Genomic DNA, 23,099 nt, shown 5'->3' on the forward strand with positions numbered 1-23,099 from the left:
TTCACAAATAAGAAAAAAATATATTAAAATTTATAATACATATTAAATTTTTAAATACAAGTCACGTTCTTCGTTCAAATTCCACATTTTTATACAAACGTAATTAATAGGGATGCTTTCTTAAAACATACACAATCTAAAGTGTAGTAATAAGTGAAGGTAGTTCAAAATTTTAGTGAAAATAAATGTCAGTTAAATCTATTCTCATAGATAAATATAACTTATTTTTAATTAACGTTTCACTTGCCATGTGAGTTACACTGCCCAATACAAAACTATACCCAGAAATAATTTAGAGCAACTACTTATTAGCTATGTAATTTTAAAGGAAGTCTCTTTCTCCAAGTACAGAAATACTACAATATAAGGTAATTTTTTACAATAATATTTTCATAAAATTAATATACAGTTTAACTATATTCATATATATATACTTCACTTCAATGGAAGTCATCATGAAATCTTGCTGACTAACGCGCAAACCTTTTGAAAACGCCAATTTAAGTTATAGCATGAAAATAATGAAAGAGAATAATTTCGTAAAAGAAGCGTTTGTGAGGAGGAAAATCAAGAAATAAATGGCTCTATCATCTCGAGAGACGATTTCGTATCTATTTTAGCTGTTCACGAATGATTAAGTTTCAATTTCCAAGATTCTTGGCCAGGCGCATTTTTTGTCTAAACTACTCGCTGAGTATTACCTTCCGAGGCCTTAAGAGAACGAAATCAGCGGAGGAAAAAAGGTGTTTCTTCAATTTTTACTCAACCGTCTTCTTCCACCTTCCTTGTTAGGTCCTGAGGATATCCCAATTTCTGGGACTCCAAACTCAGAACAGTCGCCATTGCATGCTTGCTTCAACGAATTCACATAAAGTTTGAAAGACCATTTAATTACAAATCGAGTCTATTATATATAAAATATTATCAAGTGACGTTTAACTTTGGATTAGTATTTGCTCACTGAAATAAAATAATGGTCGATAGAATTTTTTCAATAACGTTAGATTAATATAAACAAGCCTACTTGAAGAGACTTTTAACATAGTACAGATGTTTAAAAAAAATATATTAAAAATTTTGATGAGTTAATGTTAATGAGGGCGTTTTAAAAAATTAAGAATATATATTCTCATTATGTTTGGTAAATGGTTCTTATAAAGGTTTCATACCTAATTAATTTATTTACAAATAAATATAATAATTTGTTTCATTTTTGTGATCTTCATCAGAGTTAAAACTCCTAATTAAAATTTTAAAAAAAATTTCTGTGATTCCTAAAACAAAAGTTCAACTAGCCTACCCAAAACAGAAGCATTAGAAAAGTTTTTGTTATCGTCCCTTCATTCTCATATTTGAGTAATCAAAAACTGTTACAGTTTTAGTCGTGGAAACAAACCCCAAAATAAAATAAAAACTTTTAAATTTGTGTGTTAGTAAAGGATCGATGATATTTTTCACATGGTGAAGGTTTTCTTCCGGATTGTTTTGAGGCAAGGTTCTCCGACCTCTTAAATTTTCCTTTTTAAATACTATTTCTGTTTGTTTTTTAAATTAGGTTTTTATTATAATTTACTTAAACTGCCATAGTAATTAATTTTCTTTTAATCTTTCAAATTTACTGTGCTAAAAGGGGATGAAACGTTGCACAAAAAAACCTTTCACAGACGCAGCTTTAACACAGAAGCCAAGAGGTAAGGCCTAGTTAATAACTTGCTACGAAAACGTACGACAATGATTTAATTATAATATGGTTCAGGTTTTATTTTCTTATTGAAAAGAACATTAAATTATCTTGGTTGTATTTGACTTTTAATTTTAGCTTGTAACGGGGCGTACGACCGTTACGTTAATTCCAGTGTTATAGTGTATCATATTCAGAAAGAATACAAGAGCATGAAATAATCGCCTAGTATAACCAACACCCAGTGTAAACGAGGGCCTGCTTCCAGTCTGTCAACTGCACTAACTGCGCAGATGGTAAATGAGCCAAGACGTCGTCCGGGACACTCTGCTATAAACTCAGTCTGTCGTCCACCCAAAGCGAGGATGAAACTCGGAGTGGCCAATGGCGGGGGAGTTGGCCTGTGTATAGCACAGCACACCAGGCGGTATTATAGTATTAATATTTATAATAGTGTATTATTATTAACTATTAGATTTTATAACCATTTTTTTTTATATATATACAAAAATAAATAGCGCGTGTAACTCAGTACACGTGACAAAAGTGAAACTTCTTGACCAATTCAAACCTCGGTTCGTCAGTATATCGTAGGGGTAAAACGTAAGAGAGAGAGAGAGAGAGAGAGAGAGAAAGAGAGAGGGAGAAAGAGATAATGAATAGTGTTTCCTAAATAAACATGAATTAACAAATTTATTACTCAGTTCAAAATAATTGGTCAGGATATCAATAATAATTTATTAATCAAAAATTATTAATCATAATTTAATATTACTCACTGTTGAAATACTAACTTCTTAAAAAAGAAACTGCGCATGTTACTGTTTCTTTGAATAATTCTGATATTTGGAACACGCCAAATCTCTGAAGGAAATATGAAATAATTAACAGGTTGTGCTGTCTATGCGGGAAATGCAGGCAGGAACTATCTCAACTGCGCTCTTTACGTTGCTGGTTGAACGAGGAGGAATGTGAGGGCGGTGGAAGCAAATGTAAAATTCCAGTCATTCACAGTTGACTGGTTAGAAATTATGTGTGTATATATATTCTGAAACAAGCACATGCGCACACTCTCAGTTTAATTCTTTCATTTGTCTACTTCTCTCGGTTTTTTTTTGTGGAGGACGAATCATCGCACAAAGAGGAAAATGAAAAAGAGCTCAGCAACGTATATAGCGTATTGTTTAATTTTTATCTCTTTGGCCAAGCACCTATTCTGTCTTCCTTTCGCGCCAGAAAATTTTCACAACAGTATTTCACGTAAACGTTGCTTTAAAATTTGGCTTTGAAATTTTACTTTAATTGCGTGCAAAGAAGTTTCACTTCAACAAAAAAGAAGAAAAACCAAATTAGTTTTAAAGTTATTATCTTTAGAATAGTTGAAGGCATGCAATCCCCCGCAAGGTAGATTCTTTTCTAATCTGTTCAACTCGTCATCTAGACCATTCTCTGTTTCCTGTAATTCTCCTACGATATTAATGCATGCCATTTGCATATCGCATGTATGTATGTGCCCAGTGTATTCCCTGTGTCTATACAGGTTTTACCTGGGCCAAACTAAGCTTAGTTTATCTATTTTATTTTGAGGATAGCGGTGTTAGTCATGTCTTCAATTGCTTCCACGAATGACCAATCCCCGAACAAAGCACACAATGCATAAGACCCTCTTCCTGCATGGCTAATCCGTAGCATTACTATGCGTACAGGTTAAGGGCCTGAGTCGCACCTTTGAATATCTATATTCAAAGGTCGCACCTAGGTCCCTCCCTGATCCGGAGGGCCTTAGTTTTAGTTGAGTTGGGAGAAAAAATAACAGAGCGCGGAGACTTGAGATCCAGATGAGTCTCTCGTAGTCCGGCCCTGTTGTCTCGTCACCAAAGTCGTTCCGTGGGTACTGATGGCCGAGGCGGCGCCCGAGCGAGTATAGAACACCGCTGCGTCCTCCGGGAAGCTAGTCGTCGCCGGGCGAGTGAACGAGTAGTCAGTGGTGAGAGAGACCTGACGAGCGGCGAGTTTCCATCGCTGATTAGCGGCCGACGTGGGCCGGGCGACCTAACTCCGGCGAGCGTCTGGAGTCACACTCGCCGTGCGAGTGAGGATTACTCGCCGTGCGGACTTGGTGCTACGTCCAGGGCGCTCTTGGATCTGTCGCCGCGACGAGTGGCGAGTGGAGCCACCGCACTGACGACCAACTTCATCTCTGGAGGAACCCGGGGAGCGGACCAGGGCGTGTTTCAGAGCGAGCAGCCGTTCCGGGGCTCCACACTCGGGGCGAGTTGGGCGTCGTGGCGTCCACGCCCCCTTCGCAGCGAGTCTGCGAGCACACAGGCCGTCACACCCGCGCAGACTCGGTGCGGTCAAGTTCCGCAACTATTCCGAATTCATAGACAAGACTTTAACGTAATTATACGCAGGGCCACGTCAAGGGTGAAAGAGATGCCATTATTTGTGAATGCCAGTCAATTAATTACAATCACTTCAGCCTTGTGGTCGAACTCTTTCATCCAAGTGTATATATTCAGAGGCCCCACAATAAATTTTTAGTGTAACGGTCGATTCAAGCGACGATGTTAAACTTTGGCGTCAGAAAATACTCACACGCCAGCGAGTGTAAGTAATATTGTGTATTTTTTTTTTCGATACAGTTACTCTCTAAATAAGTCAGAAGTGCGCCTCGGCTACATATAAGTATGATAAGGCTTAAGTTTTGGAAATTTATTTCAATAAAATATTTTTAATCAGAGGCATCTTGTGTTTTGCAGAGCTCCCCCTCCTTTGTTGGATCATATCCAACGAGCAGTAAGCCGGATTTGTCTATTTGTAACAAAGAGATTTTATTTATTGTCTTATTTTAAGTGGCGAAGTTAAGGCGTACCGCCTTGTCTTACACTTAACCACATACATCTTTACTAATTAGGTTCATGCAAAGTAAACCTGATAAATGTTATAGCCTACACGTACCAAATATTGTCACAAATACATTTAAATAAAAACTGAATTAACAAATAAGTAAAAAATATGAAAATAACAAAAAATTAGCATATAAGGTACACATGAGCTACCAAAAGTATAACATATTACAGGCCTTTTTAAAAAAAAAAAAAGAATAATGGTTCTTTCAGACGAAGGTTTTTCTAACGGGCTAATCAAGTGTTTAGCTCGTTGGTAGCAGAAGGCGTGGGCGTGGGTGAGTGGACAGCGCTAGGCGCGATGGCGATCGCACACGAGAGAGTCGCGTACTTGCTGGTCAGCTGGCGACCTGTGCGGTTGTGTCGTTCAGGCGGCGCGGGTCTCGGTAGCTCGGCGCTGCGGCTGTCGGCGAGACACGGTGCACGCGTCGAAGAGTCGCTGCGTCTGTTGTTCCTGGAGCACCTTTAGCCCATTTACATCGTTCGGTTCTACTGAAAGTGAGTGTAAGATTACCTGAATAACATTTTTTTTTTTAACCTAGCGATCCGTTCAGTTGATGGCAATCTCAAATTTGTTAATGATTTGGATTTGTTTTAGAAATTCATAACGCCAGTTTTTGTTAAGGGTCTTTAAAACCTTTACCCATTGGTACTCTGTAAAATTTGCCATTGCGACTCGACTGTGAGATGTTAGCAAGTCTTGAGAAAATGTATATGTTTACAAACCCAGCAGCAGCAGCAATAAACATAGCAGCAGATGTTTTAGTATAGATCTATCATGAACATAACATATTTTTGCATTTGGTGGACTGTGCACATAAAGTCTTTTATGCTGAAGGTCACACGAGTATTTTTTGGCGCTGCTCTCTTGATCATGCTGGTAGGACCCATTTAACTATGTTTTCTACTCGACCTTACCTCACCTGTGTTTGGCAGGGCCTGAAGCTATTGTTTACGGAATTACAACTTAACAACCAGCCTGAGTGTTAGACATATAATCGTTAAATAATTATTCATTATAGTTCAGCCTTTTTTCTAGGTTTCAGATTATTAAATTTAGGTTTTTGTTTCACATTAATTGTCAACTGCACACAGGAGCCGCTAAAATGCAGGCAAATGGTAGTTTTCACGTTGCAAAAAAATCCAGTAATGGGTTTTGTTATCACTCCTTGTTTTATTTCCTGGTGCGTTTTGAGATATTCGCAAGAAACAACGAAATTTTCGGACATTTTTTGGTTTTTCGCTTAAAATTAATTATCAATTCTTCAGAGGCATTAGATAATGTACTGGATACAGCTTAGTCCGAGGAGAATATATGGGCAGAAGATAACTTTTGTCATTAAAGTTGCTGCAAAAATTTAGCCTTTTTGTTGTCTTTTAGAATATAAATATTGGGTCTGCTCTCTGACAAAGCGTCATACTTTTTTAAAATTGTTATACTTGTAATTGATTTATAATACGGTATAATTCTTTTGGAACATTCTGTATTCCAGCGTCAACCGAGCCATTTACGTTTAAAATTTTCAGAGGATTGTGACGCTGAAAATTTCATACGAATGGAAGATATCTAATGAAAATTGATTTTAAACACGTGCTTACTAGCAACAAGTAAACACTTTAAATTTTAATAGTTTTGCTGTCACTGCCTTTAATTTATACTGAATTGAATGGTGAATTAATTAATTTTACTAATTTTAAAACGACACTCATTGTGGCTAAGAGTGACCCAGGTAGAACTATTTTGCTGCAGCTCGCCTTGAAGGCCAGTCCTTGCACGACATTGCGACACCATGGCTTCTTCGTTCTGCACACCTATTTTTCTTCACGCTGGTGAGATGTACTGGCTGTCGGCAGAATATTTCCAGTCTATCTTACATACTTCTATATTCCCACGCAATGTTGGTTGGGCACAGCTGGCTTTACGATTTTTGGTACCCATTAGCTGCTATCTTGAGCTTTGCTTTTATTTCGGTGAATTCTATCTATAAAATAAATTTAAATTTTCTTAAAATATTCTTTGAACCCCTTTCAATTTTTCTTGTTAGAAACAAAAAATAATTCATGCTTGTTTTGCTAAAAATTATACTTTATCAAGTGAAAAAAAAGGGAACGTTTTTATGCGATAACGACACGTGGATGAGATATGTTCGGAATATATGTTGCTAACAAAATAATTTTAATTTTAAACTAGTAAAACTTCTAAATTTCAATAACGAGCTACTGAAAATTGAATTTTTGGTGGCCACTTGCTTAAAAGAGGTGCGCTTTCTTGTTTTTGTTTTTCCTTTGGTTACAATTAAAGGTCTTATTTGCTTTCTAATGGTATTGTTTCTTTGGGAAAAGAAACGATATGAAATAAATTTAATTTTATAATTTATTATTAGTTTAAAGATTAAATTAGAAACTAAGAAAAATTGATACAGGGAACACATGCGTCTGTACAGTATATTTATTTTTAATTTATTGTTAGAAATATATGTGGCTAATTAAATAGATTATATTTTAACAAGGAAGTCGCGTATTTACTTGTACCAGGCCACTGAAATTGATCTTTGTGCTCACCGCTCGCTGAAGGTTCGCCACGACTCTGCTAGTTTTAATGTTGGCCTGCCTATTTAGGGGTGAATCTATATTACTGAGGCGGGATGATAAGTGCGGTGCTCACTAGTGTTTCTAGCGCAGTGTCGCCTCTAGGCGCAAGACTCTGAACTGGCGCGCAGTATTTTAGTCGTGCATAGTACAGATATGAAATTTTACCGGTAACCTTAACATTATAGGGAGGAGAAATGAGGATAAAATTTTAATGTAAGGCCCTTGGGTGATTTCAAGAATCTTTACCGGACGTTTCATGTCTAAACGTTATTCTTAAAACACGTGATTAGCTATTTTCACTCTCTTAAATATTAAGTTTAATTAACAAATACGGAAACAGAACTACTCATCTGAACTCACCACATTCTTAGATGATTTTCGTAAACTGACATATCGGATATCTTGAGCAGTTTTTAAATCGCGCGGTTTCTTCTGAATCCCTGCACCTGTACGTGTGCCCAAGTAGGCGGGGACCTTAAGGCAGTTAACAAAATTAATCTCACCATAGCCATCCCTCAATGGCGATGGTTGGTGACTGCAACCATCTCCGGGCCAAAAGAACCATCATCATAACGTGTCAATGGAAATCATAACAGTGTAACCGTCAGGACACTCCCGTCCTTCTTGTATATCTGTTCGAGCTCAAAACCTGGCTATGAGATCCACAATTTTATCCCTATACCTGGTAAATGTTGTGAACGTCATTTAGAGCGTTTAAACTATTTCTTGGAGTGCTCCTTTTTCGCCTCTTTAACCCGTTCTCATGTTAAGCATACCTCAGTTTCGCCGTAGAAAAAAATTGAGGAAAACTTTCCACCCGGATTATTTTTTATTACGTAACGACTCAGGAGGGTTGTGAATATGAATACTAGTTTCTTTTCAAACACACAGTTTACTCAGTTAGAGAAGTTACACTGTTAAAAAAATCTCACGTTAAATTTACGAAGAAATTTAGTTACATATTATCCAAGGATCTTCGTTTGTTTGTCGTCATCTTCGTAAATTTACGGGGACTAAATTTTATTTCTAAACGTGAATCCACAAGATAAATTTTGGATTTAAAAAAAATAGTTCAGACTACTGGAAAAGCACAACTATTGCCCCCACGTGTGTGTCTGTCCGGTTTATACCAAATAAACAATACGCGGAAGTTAAACCACATCGTTGTTTTTACGAAGAATCAGCCATCTGAAATAACGAAGTAACTCTTCTTTTATTGCAGGTGTATCCTTGTCCAGGTTGGCTCGTGGACAAGATATGCTTTGCTGCCTCTCCGTCTCGCCCTTGTTTTGTTCCTGTATCACCAACTTCTCGTCAACCTCGTTCACCACAAAAACTGCATCTCCGTTCGACGAACCCCAAAACTTCTCCCCTTCCCTATTATTTTCTTCCCCTTTTCGGCAAAAAAAAAAAAAAAAAAACTTTTTCCCACTCGCATCCAGTATAGTTTTGCTTTTCTTATATATATTTTTTTCTTTCCCCGCTTCTCACACGCCTTACCCAACCAACTTTCTGATAGAAATCTGCTCAACTTTGAATTTAAATGAGATAAGGAATTTGATTTCAGCGGGTCCGCGCATCTTCTTCGGGCTGCGGTCTGGCACCGAGGTGATTGAAATTCGAGGCGGAGTACCTTTATTAGGAAGCCCTCCTACTCCACCGGCCCCCCTTCCCCCACACCGCAAAGTGAGATACAAAAAGAAAGACGTCTTCTTTGTAAAAAGGAAGGTGTACCCCCCCACGTCGCGGAGGAGGGGTTTCATTTGGGTATTTCTCCCGCAATCGACGGCGGGCCCGCGTCTTTGATGTCGTCCGTCGGACGACGGGAGGGGACAACCCTTCGTTGGCTTGAGTCTTCCGAGCGTCGTTCCATCCTAACACTGTTTGATCACCGTTTCCCTGCAATACGAAAAAAAAAAATTAAATTATTCAACTAAAACAAAAAACAATCTTTCTGATTGACTTCCCGCTCTGGGCTCTGCTGTGGTTGATCATCACTAATTAAAATTTAAAATTCTCATGATATAACATTCCTGCTCCACGTTAATGGAAAATAAACCTTACCTTGAGTGCGCTATGTCTCTTGCTAAGAGAAAATTCATCCATGAAATCTTGGTTTAACTTTTTTGTTTTTTTTTTGTTTTCAGCGATGTTTTATTGGTTCAAATAGTAATTTCAGTACTGTTGGCAATTTAATGCTCAAAATACTGTTATAAATCAAAAAAAATAATTCTATGAAAGAAAATTATAATAAAAAATATTAGTTCAAAAAAAATATTTGCTTTGTTACAGTTTGCTGTTGAGGGAAATACATAACTAGGAATGGAAAAATGCCATCTGTGTTTCATTTGCTATTAAGAATTAATTATTTTCTATACTAAAATATATTATACAGTTGGCTTCTTTAAGTATTAAAAAACATAATTTAATAGAGTGCCGGAAAAAAATAATTTTAAGCTTCTACAAATAATTTCCCCCGTGAAGTTAAAAATTTAAATAATTTAAAAATGGCTGCTATTGCAGTAATTATGAGAAAATATTTTTTTCATAAAAAAATCACAATTTATATTACCTACCTCAACGAAGTAAAAATGGTAATATCAAACGATAAACATAGATCTGCTAATTTTGTAAATTAATTTTCATGTATTCCATTAAGACAATCATCTGATAACATTCAATATTTATTTACTCAGACAAAACTGAAAGACTCAATCTTTATTTAAATCATTTTTATCATTAAAAAAGTTTGCATTATTTGATATTTAAAAAAATTGTCCCTTTTGGAGCATAGCACATAATTAAATGGAATGCTTTGTTATCAAAAAAAGACAGAATACTACTTATAGTTTAGTGTTTAGAATTAAATTATTATTTTCCTTTCGTAATGACTACAACAACAATAATACTTGTAATAGACACTATTTTACTGTGTTAGAAAAATTCAGTATTAGTTTAATTAAGAATATTTTTTTTAAACTAATATAATTACTATAGCGTACAAACTATGGAGGCTACCTTAGAGTAGGACACTCTGTTTACGCACGTTTACTATGGGGTGGGGGTGGTGGTGCCGCGTCGACCCATTTTATTTTTATTTTCATTGTTTGTCAAGTTTCCTCTGAATAAAAAATATAGAAAATTGTGACTAGCCTGTATTTCATACTGCTGACCAATACCTTTAGATTTCAGTTTGGTCTCCATGATCGCGTATTAAGTAAAATAAAAGTTACAAAGATTTTACTACTTCATTTAATGACGCGATTTCAACAGAGTTCTATTAGTAACGTTTTTGAAAACTTACCCAAGCATAGTTTATCAGGTAGGAATATTTAAAATTCTTAAGAAAAATTAGTAAAACCATAATCGAAATGTAAGCTTAAGCTTGCCTTAAAAATGTTGTTTCAAAGATTTTAAGGGCTCGGTTGTACTGAACGCCGAACTTCTTCAGGTCAACAGGTTTAAGTAAACATGTTAACAAACACGAAAGTGTACGGCAGGTGATGTAAAGTATGTTCAACTCCAAAACCGTTTGTCTACTGTCATCGAATGAATGTGTTGTTGATCCCATTTATTTCAACGAGTGTAACTCTTTTGCAGAATTACCGCAAACATCAATTTTAAAATAATAAAATATTCACCTACTGAACTTGTTTTTTTTTTTGCAGTCAGTAAAATATTACATGAACTTGTACCAGGAATATTCTCCATCTTATATTTTCACCAAGGACTGTTTATACACTGAACACTCAACAGTAGAGACCGGAAAAATTCGCAGATTAATTTCGTAATACACTGAAATCCAAATAAGTTGATATTTTTTTTGTTGCTTCAGTGATTGGGCCACAGTTTATCTGAAGGATTCCGGGCCAGAGAAAACCTTCAACAACAGAAACTTTGAACGAAAAGCTCCTCAACTAACAGGTGTCACGAGCCAGTAGCCAATGAGCAGGTGTAATTTTCTTGAGTATTTAAAGGATAATGGAGACCTTCTTAGAGATCAATGAAACAGCAAATTTTTCCAGTCCCTTCTCATTGGTTAAGGACTAGTGAAATCTGTGACGAGATCGTATCCCTGTGAATAGATCGCATCCCTGTGAATAGATCGTATCCCTGTGAATAGATCGTATCCCCGTGACGAGATCGTATTTCTGTGAATATATCGCATCCCTGTGAATAGATCGTATTTCAGTGATGAGATCGCATCCCTGTAATGATATCGTATTCCGCCGATCGTGTCCTTAATGAGTTGAGTGTTTGTACAAAATGTGTGTCCTTTTCGTTAAATGTGCGTAGTCAATGCTGTAGTCAGGACTGAAGGTTTTCAAATTTTTGGACCTTTTGGTCTTGTAGTAAGCCTAAAATTTTTTTCAGGATTCTTGGTTCTGTAGTAAGCGTAAAAACATCCTTAGTTATTTTCTTGTAATAGATTATATTCATATTGTAGATCTGACAGTTTGGAGACTTTGTCTTGTCTGCTTGAAATATGTATTTTTTTTTTAAGCAATGACAGGAATCGTCCAGTAGGCCTCGCGGTTTGGATACTTAAATTAACGAATGACAAAAAAATATTTAAAATTTCAGCACCGTGTTTTATAACTAGTATTATACATTTGTAAGAAAGTTTCGGCCATTTTAACATAGATTATTGGTTTTTATTTTTTTGTTTGCATTATTTTATATGAATCACTAAAAAAAATGTCTTTACCGTGTGCTTAGTTTAATTAAACTTACAGTTTTTGTTGGTCAAACTTGGGATTGATAAGTGTTTTTTTAAAAACATATTTTATCATCAATTTTTTTTCCTATTAAGTTTAAAACTTTGGAATTGTGGGATGAAAACACAAAGATTAACTGGTTCGCCGTATAACCTGTTATCGTGTAGCTGGTGAAAATATTGTTTCGTTTGGAAAAGTGGTAGGTTAAGGTCACACTCAAGATACCAATGCTATAAATATATACTCTATCTGAACTGTAAAGAAAAAGAAATATATAAAAAAAATATTAATATACATACCCTCTTAGGGCCCCTTTGTCAGCTTAAACCGTTAGTTCATCCTATTTGCTCATTCCACCCGTTGTTCTTCTTTGTGCTCTTTTTCTTCGCTTCCTCTCCGCCCCCTTCACGAAGAAAAATAATGCGAATCGAAATTAAATTTCGAAGCAGGGAGCACGGTTAAGCACAAGGGAAGGGGGGAAGAGGAGTGCTCGGGTGGGTCCAATAAGGTGGAGAAGTGGGGAGGGGAGAGAGTTTTGTCCTCACCTCACCCCCCTTTCCCACCCAAATTGTTCCTCCTCAACTTTATTTGGGCGCGTGAGTGATGAGTCGTCGACTGGCTCCGGTGCTACCAGGGTGTTCTCATGTAGGTGGAGGGGAAGGAGAGAGGGAGTCACTAGGGGAACTCTTAAGGGAAGGGGTCAGGGCCCCCCAAACCTCCCTCCCCACGTGAGAAGCGACAAGGACAGGCGGGGGAAACAATTTGCAGGCGTCGTTGTCTCAGCGCGCCATTAGGGAAGGAGGTAATGTATGCCCTACCCACCCCTCTCTTCTTTCAGTGCCCCGCCGCCCGTTTTACACGGTCTGAAACTGCGTCGGTGAGACGCTTCTGTGCGTGTCAAGAGGAGGGGTGATGGGTCTGCGAATACCAGCGAATGCGGTGTTAATTTTGAATATACCATATAACTCACCGACCTTAGACTTTTATTTATAAACTTACAGAATATGGTTCGAACGAATTGATCTTTTTTTTTATACGAACACCAACTTTTAAACAAAATGGTGATGATAGGTTGGTCGGTCCGGAGGCTTGTTTGAACAACTAGCCATTGCGAGGGGAATCTGCGGTGGTTCGTAATTGCCTTCTGCAGCATGCAGGCGAAAACCATTCCCGGTCCTTAACATGGGAAGGGAAATTTTCAGCAATTGAAAAGTTTCCTACCAGACCAGTAAAAGAAACCGTATCACTTGGGACATCAGTCAGAAGCCCTTGCCAATTAACAAACAGGTCCGACATTTAAACAAATGAAGGTGGTAAATGGGTGATTCTCTGTAAACACATAAATCGCTTTCCCATCCCCACCTTTTCCAATAAGTGTTGCTGTATCATAAATTAAAATATATCTCAGAACGCAAGAATAAGAATATTCCTTTTAAGTGCAGTCGTAGTTACAACGGTATAAATTATACAGTTTTCTATCAAAAAGATCCCAAACCAGTATAAAAAATTCACCTGTGCTGTCCTATTTCCATAATTAAAACTGTGATATTTAATTGTAAGATATTTATTTATAATAAAGTATTTTGTGTGCAATGTTTTAAAAACACAATTAATTAACTTACTTTCTTTCGAAATAAATAACTCCTAAAAACGATTTATTTCAAATGATTCATTTGATAAAATCTTGTTCTGGACCTGCCAAAAATTCAATACCAAAAATCGTGATACATGCCTATGTATAGTCCACAGTAACCGGGACATGAAGTTGAGCGCTTTGAACGAGGCAAAAATATTACCTTACAATAATCATAAAAAATTACTAGAGGACTTGCGGGGGATATAGCGTAGAATGTTTATCGAGAAGTTTATGATGTGAACTAATAGGATTAATTATGAAAGATAAAATGAACATATTATTTTTTTTGTTACGGTCACAGCACATAACTAAAACGACTCAGTCGTTGAAACCCAGGTGGCACAGCAGAAGCATGAAAGTCGTTTGACCGTTAGGCACTTGGCCGACACAGTGTAATTTTTTTTTTGTACTTTTACAAGAAAAGCTTTTGGAAACTCAGTTGTCAACAATTGCACTTGTAATCTTACAAAGCTCTGCCTTGCAATTTTACAAATGATACCGCTGGCAACTGAGTTTCAAAGGATTTTCCTCGTAGGAGTAAAAAAAAAAGGCAGTTTTTCAAGTGTATGCAACAGAACGAAAGTCATTTTGCCGAAAAGTCATTTGACCGACAGGCGCTACACCGACATGAATGTCGGCGTCAGGGTGAGAACTAAAAATGACGTCATACTGGAGAATGCGTGACAGATTGTCTTTCTGCCGCCACCAGCATGAAAGCAGCAACGGAAACACATTCATAAACTGCGGTGACGCATTCGATTATCGGACGAAATTGATGGGCTGCGCTTAACGCGTGAACTCCCATCAGACCAAAGGTCGTAACGAGGATGGGAGGAGATCGAAGCGAAAACTCAGTGGCCGGGGAAAAGAATGGAAACGGTCGGGAAGTGAAGGAGGGGCGGATGAGGGAAGAGAATGAGGATGTCTTCTTGCGGAAGAGAAGAAGGGGGAAGACACCGAAGCGATTGAAATACAAGGGTTACTTTTACAGTGCGAGTTTGCTGGCTCCGAACGGTAAAAAGTGGAAGGGGAACTTTTCTGGATTCCAGACGGAGACACGATTTAGTCCGCAGTTCCAGAGAAAGAAAGAAACTGAGATTTATGAAAGCATTAGTTTTTTTTTTTTTTCGTGTACGACCCTGGAACTGAATAACTGGTTTCACATTCTAATAATTTAGTGAATCAACCACTGAATACCGGTTTTGATCACATATATATTTTCCTGAGATACGCTGCAAAATTTGTGCTCTCCGGAAAAAATAGATTAATTTCGTTTTCCTTTACGGGATGTGAAAAAGTAAAAAAAAAAAAAATAAAAAATCAACGTGTCAGAAGAACTAAGGGTTTAATCAATTAGTATGGTATTCTATATGTTCAATGCTGTCATTTAACACGTCTTCAAGTCAAACTAAAGAATTCGGACACACTTTCCGTCAAAAATTAACAATATATTTTCCACAATGTACTAGTTTTTAATGGGTCAATTTTATATGTTAATAATCAAATTTCTCCCGTAAATTTATAATGCCTGTTCCAGGTGTATGTATCTATCTGTACACACTCCAAAATAAGTTGATAGCAAACATTTAAGGAACTGTACTGAAATTTGCTAATCTAATTTATCTGCGTAGCTTTTTTTTACATTAGCCAAAATCCATTTAAATTAACTTGTAAATAAAAGTAATTTCTAGGTTATATGTCCAACGATAAAATGAGAAAATATGCATAACCAATAAATTAATCAACTATTTATAAGGCATGACTGGGTACATTCGACAAAAAAAATTAATTAAAATGGAAGAAAGTCAAAAACATTAATTTCGTTTCACGATTCGCCTCTTGTTAAGACGGTCTGTTTCGCATTATGTTTGATTCTAACGGCGATTTTTCGAGAAAGGGAAAAATTAATAGCATGCGTTGGCCGCAAAGCCGTTGGATTTTCCCGCCTTCTGCATTCCATTGCATGACATTACCGCTTCATTAATGGGCGTCAATTTATATCACTTAATGCCAGGCACAGGCACCATACCCAACTAAAGGTCCGAATTCGCGAAGCCATTGTTGGTTTAGTTGGACATGACTCCAAGAACACGCTTCTTAACAGTGCTTATTTTTAGTATTATCAAAAATATATGTAAAACTGTATGTTCATCTGTATTAAAGCCCTAGGTAAATTATTTCAAGCCACACGCGCGACCAAACAAATATTTTCCCTGAGTTGTCACGAAAACTACTTATTCAAAAATTCTCTACCCGGAAATGTACAAACAATTTTTTTTTTAATTTTATTTACTTAAGAACTGTATGTAGTTATAATTTACTAAAGGAATAATAGTAATAAGATTTTGTACTTGCACTAAATCTTTTCAGAGGATTACATACGCGTTTAATGTTATTAATGCCTTCCGTTTATTTTCAGATAGTTAATTTACAGTTAAAACAAATATTTTATCATTTAAAAATATTATATAATGATATTTTTTAAATATCTTTGATATTGTGTTATAATGTGGTGACTTCTACGCTCAAAGCTGTTGACAGATGATGGTCTACTATTGCCAGAAATGTTTATATATTTTGCATTAGAGTTTTAAAAACTTACAAAAGCCATATGATAGCATGTTAGTTCAATGAATTTATAATCAATATAATGACTAAAAACAAAAATATTGTCTTCATGGAAATATTCATGGTCGTAGTAAAACAAACAGAATTGGCTTAAACTTTACCTTAGAAAAATATAGGTGAGGCCCAACATTTGTGGCCGAAATTCCAAATTTCACACAATGCGTATGAGTGTACTATGTTCCAAGTAGATGTCAATCCAGTCTGACTTGATTTGAAATCTTTGTACATGGTTAGACATATTTACAAATACATAGCCGTCATAAAAATGATAAAAATAAACAGTTTAAAAAGACAAAAAGTTTTAAATATGTTTACAATGAAGCATTTACCATTCTTTAAGCTAACAGAATTATACTCATATGATACTTTTAAAACCATATTTCATTATAATTAGAGACCTGCAAAATTTGCGGGTTCAATGACCTCCAGGATAGACTCTACTACACTCTACACACTCGGGAAAATGCCACCTGTTCATTGGCTGCTAACTTGTGAGTCGTCTGGACTGAGTGTCTGTGATTCGACACTTCTTTGAGCGAGGGTCTCTAATTGGCCCTCATTAATCCAGATTAACAGTGAACAAGTGCTAGAAGCAGCGCTAAGGTATAATTATTTGAATTGTAGTATATCACGAAATGAATCCGCGAATTTTGCAGGTCTCTAATTATAATTAAAAGTGCTGCAGGAATAGATAACGCTCACTATAGGCCTATATATATAGTCAAACTAAATGAATGTCGGTACCATAATTTCATACCTTTCTTCTTGGTGAATACAAAAAGAAAATATTTTTTTCCTTATATCACTCCAAACCAAAAAATTATGTAATACTTATTTTGACAGACATATTTTAGTCATCTTATTGATCTTTACCATTATTACAACTCCATTTCTTTGAACAGAGTGAATTTAAATAACCAAATGTGTTATTAATTTATTCCGAAACATGATTTTAATGACGAGTGGATTAAGATACAAAATTTAACCAAAAGCCATTCCACAAATTTTATCGACATTTCCATACCTTGAATTTTATTTCATCACAATGCTAATATTTAAAAAAAATGCCTGTTCATTCAGCAGCAAATTCCTACCTATGAATTAGACATGTGAAATATTAAACCAGTATATTTGGGGTAACAGTATAATGTGTGTGGTACTTCACTTGATCAAAATCACTTAGTACAGCAGAAAATATTTTGAATCATATGCTTAAAGATCTCGCTTAAACTAAAAACATTTTAAATTCTTCTTTTTAATCGCACAAAAAAAAAATTAAACCACATATAATATGGCTAATGACTAAAAATTAAATTATCGTAATTATTTTACAGATTTAATAAATTAAATATTTGGCTTTTAGATAAGATTTTAAAGAATAATTAATTAAATTGTGAATATATATTTATATATATAAATATATATATATATATATATATATATATATATATATATTTTTTTACCATTTTCAAACCAGACCTATCAAAAACAATCAGCAATAATCTCATTTTAGAACCTTATTGGCCATCAAACTGGGTAAGCAGTTGCAGGATAAGTGATGATATTTTTAAGAAAAAAATTAAAGTACAATTAACTCTACTTAAAAACACACACGACATTCATTTATAAAATAATGGGTTTTAAATAAATTACTTAAAATTTAATTTGTGGTAGGAACATGCTACGCCATTTTCATTTATATACATACGCCTTTATTTATCAATTTATTAATTTCCCTATGTTTTCAAATACCTTTTTTAAAAAGATTTCTTTTAAGGTTTTTTTTGACTGCAAGACAGTAGTTTCTCTGATTTTCTAAAAATAAATATCACTGAACTTCATAAATTAGTAAAACTTGTCGCAATGTAAAAATATTTAAAATTAATGCTACCTATTAAATTTTTCTATGAATATCCAATAAAATTTTTACTTCTCATTTTATGATGCGTAAAGGTTGTGATTGGCTAGTTTTTGTTATAAAAAGTGCGTGATTGATTTGGGGTTTTATATAAATGCATTTTATTTATAAAGCTTTAATTTCCTCATTAATTTTCTTGCAGAAATTATTAAGGTATGACTCACTGGCCCACATGTTTCTTTATTTTATTGTGAACTAAAATTGTACTGATCAAAATTATACCGTGTTATATAACAAAAGATACTGATTTCAAACCCAGTACTTCAAAATGAGTATTTTAAAACCTCTGTACTTTAAGGTTATCAAATTAACTTCTGGCTCAGACAAAACTACAATCCAACTTTGATGTTTCCCTGTAAAAGTTACTTTTAATGTCTTAATTAACATACTAATGAGATACATTTTAACTTTGATCTTTGTAAAAAATATATATTTGAAAGAAAATTATTTATGGTTGGTGAAACACGTAAGATTATATAGTATAATTATTTTCAACCCAGTACGCATATGGAGAAAAAAATTGAAAATTTTTAAAAAACTTTTTGGCTGTGTAATTTGCCAGGTTGTAATTGCAAGGTACAAAAAAATGATAAAAAGCTTAAATGAAAAAAATATATATGACCCGGAATTTTTTTCTCATTTGGTAATACGGCACGGCATTGCGTTCGAAGTACATCGCAATAATCCAAACTTTCACGTAATTCGCAAAGGAGTCGTTGGGACACGTTAAAAACTGTATTAAGGCTATAACTCTACTTTAAGCATTTATGCTAAACATTTTGGCTTTGGAAGAGCTGTTAGAAATGTTCTTAATTTACTTTAAGGTCAATTTGAATGTCATTAAAAAAAGTTGAAGAGAATATTGACGCGTGTGGTAACTAACCCAAAAGAAAACAGAAAAAAAAGAATATTGCTGCCCGCAAAAAAAAAAGAAGAAGAAAGGTTAGTAAAAGCCTCTTCGCTCAGTGTCACGTATGAATTAATTGAATCTTCGCCGTCTCACCAAAATCAGCCGAGAGGTAATCTCATCTAATTTGCTAACGACCTTCGTCGAGTTTTTAAGTTAAAATATTCCTTCCTTCCCCTTGCATCCACCCAGCAGTCCTCAGAGGCTGGCCCGCAGTTCTTGTCTACATAAAGGTGAGCCTTGGGATCTTCTAACCGACTGCCTCGAAGTGAAAAGAAGGTGGAAGGGACCTTTCACGCCCTCCCTCCCCCACACCTTCTTTTCGCACTCTGCAGCTACAAGCGAGATGAGATAAGAAAGAGAGAGAGCTCATGCAAAGTAATAAACTGGGTGATTCCGCTTTGGAAGAATGCTCAAAGGTGATGATGGCAGACGAAGGCGTCAACAGATGTTTCCGCAGCAGCTAGGATATCAATTATAACAAAAAATCTATTCCTCTGAGTAAATTTGGATCAACTTACCAAACTTTAACGTTAAGATAAAGGAAATGTACGCTTTACCACAATTTTTATAACAGTGCCAACCAGTTGAAGATAACTGTCTTTTAACATCGTTTGTCATTAATAATTTATTGAAAAATAATTTAACAAAAGGTGAAAGAAGTTTTTAAATAGAATAATAATCTGCTGAAGGCTATTAAAAGCGGAAACAAAAAAAATATGTTTAATAACTTGAATGTAACGTTTTTATGTTTTTTTGACTTAGAATTTTTATGGGTTTTTATTTTTAGTGTCATATTTATAAATTTTGCACATGTATTCTCCACAATTTTAATGTTTCATGCACTTGCCTACGAATTAAAAAAAACTATCATAAAAAACCGTTTTGAAATGTAATATTTAAATTTCGATTGGAAGTGAATTCTACAGCATAATTAACAAAAATTATATCTCTGCTGGATAAATATTGACTCACATCAATTACATTTACATTACAAAGTTAATGAAAAGTAGGTAAATATAATATTTTTAATGTCATGTTTTTAACACAGACACTACTATTAATGATTTTGAACTGAAGAACGTCTGTTTGGACCTATTCAATAATTTCATGATTCAATTATTTGGCCTATTCAATAATTTATTATTGTAATAAAGTTAAGCAACTTTAGTCAAAAATTTTTGTATAGCTATTGGGCATTGCGCTCTTGAAGATGAAGTAAAAGAGAATATAGGCTATATATATCATACCTATATATAATAATGTATTACGCACACACACATATACACACATATATATACATTATTAACCAGTACTCACACAAAAAGTTTTATTAATTATTATACTCCCTCTTATAGATGTGGTCGACAACCCTTTAGCCAGACACGAAAACAAATATCAAGAAGTTTCAGACAATGATCACGAGATTATAACCCGAGTACCATCAAATACGAGTCCAGAAATTTATCACTGCCCCATGTAGCTTTGTACATTTTCTATTGTACTATTTGGATAATATTTGAAGCCTTTTATCAAATCACTAACAAGCTCGTAGACAATTTCCATCAACCACTCATCTTATAAATGAGACCACGTTGGTTAACTGCCGACCTTCTTAGGGGTTCTGGTTTTGAGTTTCGGGTAAAAAGAAGAGTGTAAATATGTAGATATCAAATATAATAAGACAAACATTTAAAAAAATTGGTCATTTCATTTGTTTGATTCGAGGCAGGGTCGAACCCCATATTTTTCGCTAGTGGCAAACGTGACGAACGTTGCCGTGGTCGATGAGTTTTCTCATTGTCTTCTCACGTTTTCCCATCCCATCCATTCATTCAATGATATGTTTATCATCTTTAATCACCTCGATGTTGGCATTGCGTTAATCTCAAACCATTCCATTAAAAAAAAAGGTTTGACAATCTACGGTTTTGAAAATATATAAGTAAGACAGCAGCCAACAGCATCAGATCTTAGTTGCACGGCCAATCAGGGAACTGATCGCATGTCATTGGCCGCACCCGTTTTCCTGCCTCCACTATCAGTTTGTTTGAGCCTTACAAGAGCAGATGTCAGTTCCTGAAACGACGTAACTGTTTTGTCGGTTTCGTCTGTGCTGTAATTGTTTGTCCAGAATATTTGATTAGTATCATAGTTCATCTGTTTGTCTCTGTGTTGTCCAGATTATCTGTTTAGTATCATTGTTGGGTTTGTGTGTTTGTCGCTGTTGTCCAAGTTAATTTTTTGGTCATTATTCACTTTTCCTTTTTGTAAATGTATCGTCGTTGTTAGTCAACCGTGTAAGACTGTGTTGTGGTATTTTTTCTTACTATTTCCTTCTATGAAATTCTCTGAACTGTCTATGCATTTTTTTACATCGGTTGATGTTGGATTTTTTTGTGTATTTGTGCATTCATATTTAGCGTCGTTGTTGTGGTTTATTTATGACAAACAATGTAAACCAGTATTTCCATGTGTCCAAAAACGCATTTTAAATAAAATAATTACACTAAAACAAAAAAATATTGAATTTTATCTTTGCAGTACAGGATATTTTTTTTTTTTTTAACATTTCAGCATCTGGATACACAGACAAAGAAATAATATAGTAACAAAGAAAACACAGATAGGCCTAAAGTTGGTATTGAGAAAGACTAGATAGTTAAAATGGTTTTATTGATACAACGGTAACGCAGAAATAAAATGCTATTACTTTACACAATTTCCTATGTTCTCATTTTGGTGCAGTAAAATAGATCGTCTTTCCACTTAGGTGATGACTATTTTTCATAAAATTTGTAACAGCATATTCTTACAACATCTACGAAACATGCATAGTTATATGTTTTGCCTTTTGAATAAAATTTATGACGGTGTTTGAATCTTGAAGTGCTTTTTCGTGATCGTTCAATTTTCATTTATCAAGAGGCTTATTATTTCAAGTCATCAGTTGTATAAAAACGTTTCAAAAAAAACTGTTTGAATATTAATTATATAATATTTTTTGCATGAAATAAAAACAAATCTACTTTTTTCAACATTATAAAATTTAAAATGCTTTCTAAATAGTACAATATAATTCGTTGCTTTAAAATAAGTAATACAACGTCTTCCACAAATTTAACTGTGTATAACATAGTGTTTTAAAAATACATTTTTAATTATCTCAAAATAAAGATACATATCAAATACAAAGTAAGACCTTTAAAATTAACAAAACTTATTTAGTGAATATAAAAAAGTAAATGTTATATTAAACAAGTCAAACTTTTTTATAACTAAACAAACAATAGTATAAAGAGACTTAAATAAATAAGCTTGTATGTGCATATAAAACATGATTTTGTTTTACATTTATTGCGTTCATTGAAGTTATACCTGTTTACGTTTTGGTAACGTCTTTTAAATTTATTTATTGAAAATAAATTATTTCCAGCGGTCACAATTTATTAAAAATTTTAATTTAGCAGAACCTACTGGATCATTTCATAAACCTAAATCATACCCTAGTTCTGGAAAAAAATATTTATAAACCACTCATACTTGCGTATTATATATATATCACAATATCATGAACATCAATGAACATAATCATAAAATCATATGTGATTAGTGAAATCAATGTGTCTATTACATTTTTTTAGTTAGAGCTCACCTGAGTTAAAACATGTAGTATTAAAAATGCTTATTTTGACAGTAAATTTTGTAACTCATATAAAACTCTCAATATTAAAAAAAACATTTAAATAACCTTTCAAATAACGTGAAAAATAACATGTTGAATCTAAATAGGGTATACTCAAATCATTACGGGAAAGCAGTACAGCTACAGAAAGTGCAATGAAAACTTTCCAGAGTACTTTATTTCAAATAACTATTCAATCGGCATAACATAATGCTTAGTCGTAGACGATTTACCTAATACAGTGCACAAGCCACAAATTAATTATTTTAAAATTATTATTAATTTAAAAGAAAATGTTTTCAAGTTCTCTGGTAATTTCAATAATACATTAAACGTAAAGGCGTTAAGGTAATAATTGCAACGTACATGAAAGAGTCGCAAAATTGAAATGATTTTTAAAAGAACAGAAAACAATTGAAACAATT

The sequence above is a fragment of the Bacillus rossius genome (genome assembly GCF_032445375.1).
Source record: "Bacillus rossius redtenbacheri isolate Brsri chromosome 4 unlocalized genomic scaffold, Brsri_v3 Brsri_v3_scf4_2, whole genome shotgun sequence".
In the NCBI taxonomy this organism is placed as follows: Eukaryota; Metazoa; Arthropoda; class Insecta; order Phasmatodea; family Bacillidae; genus Bacillus; species Bacillus rossius.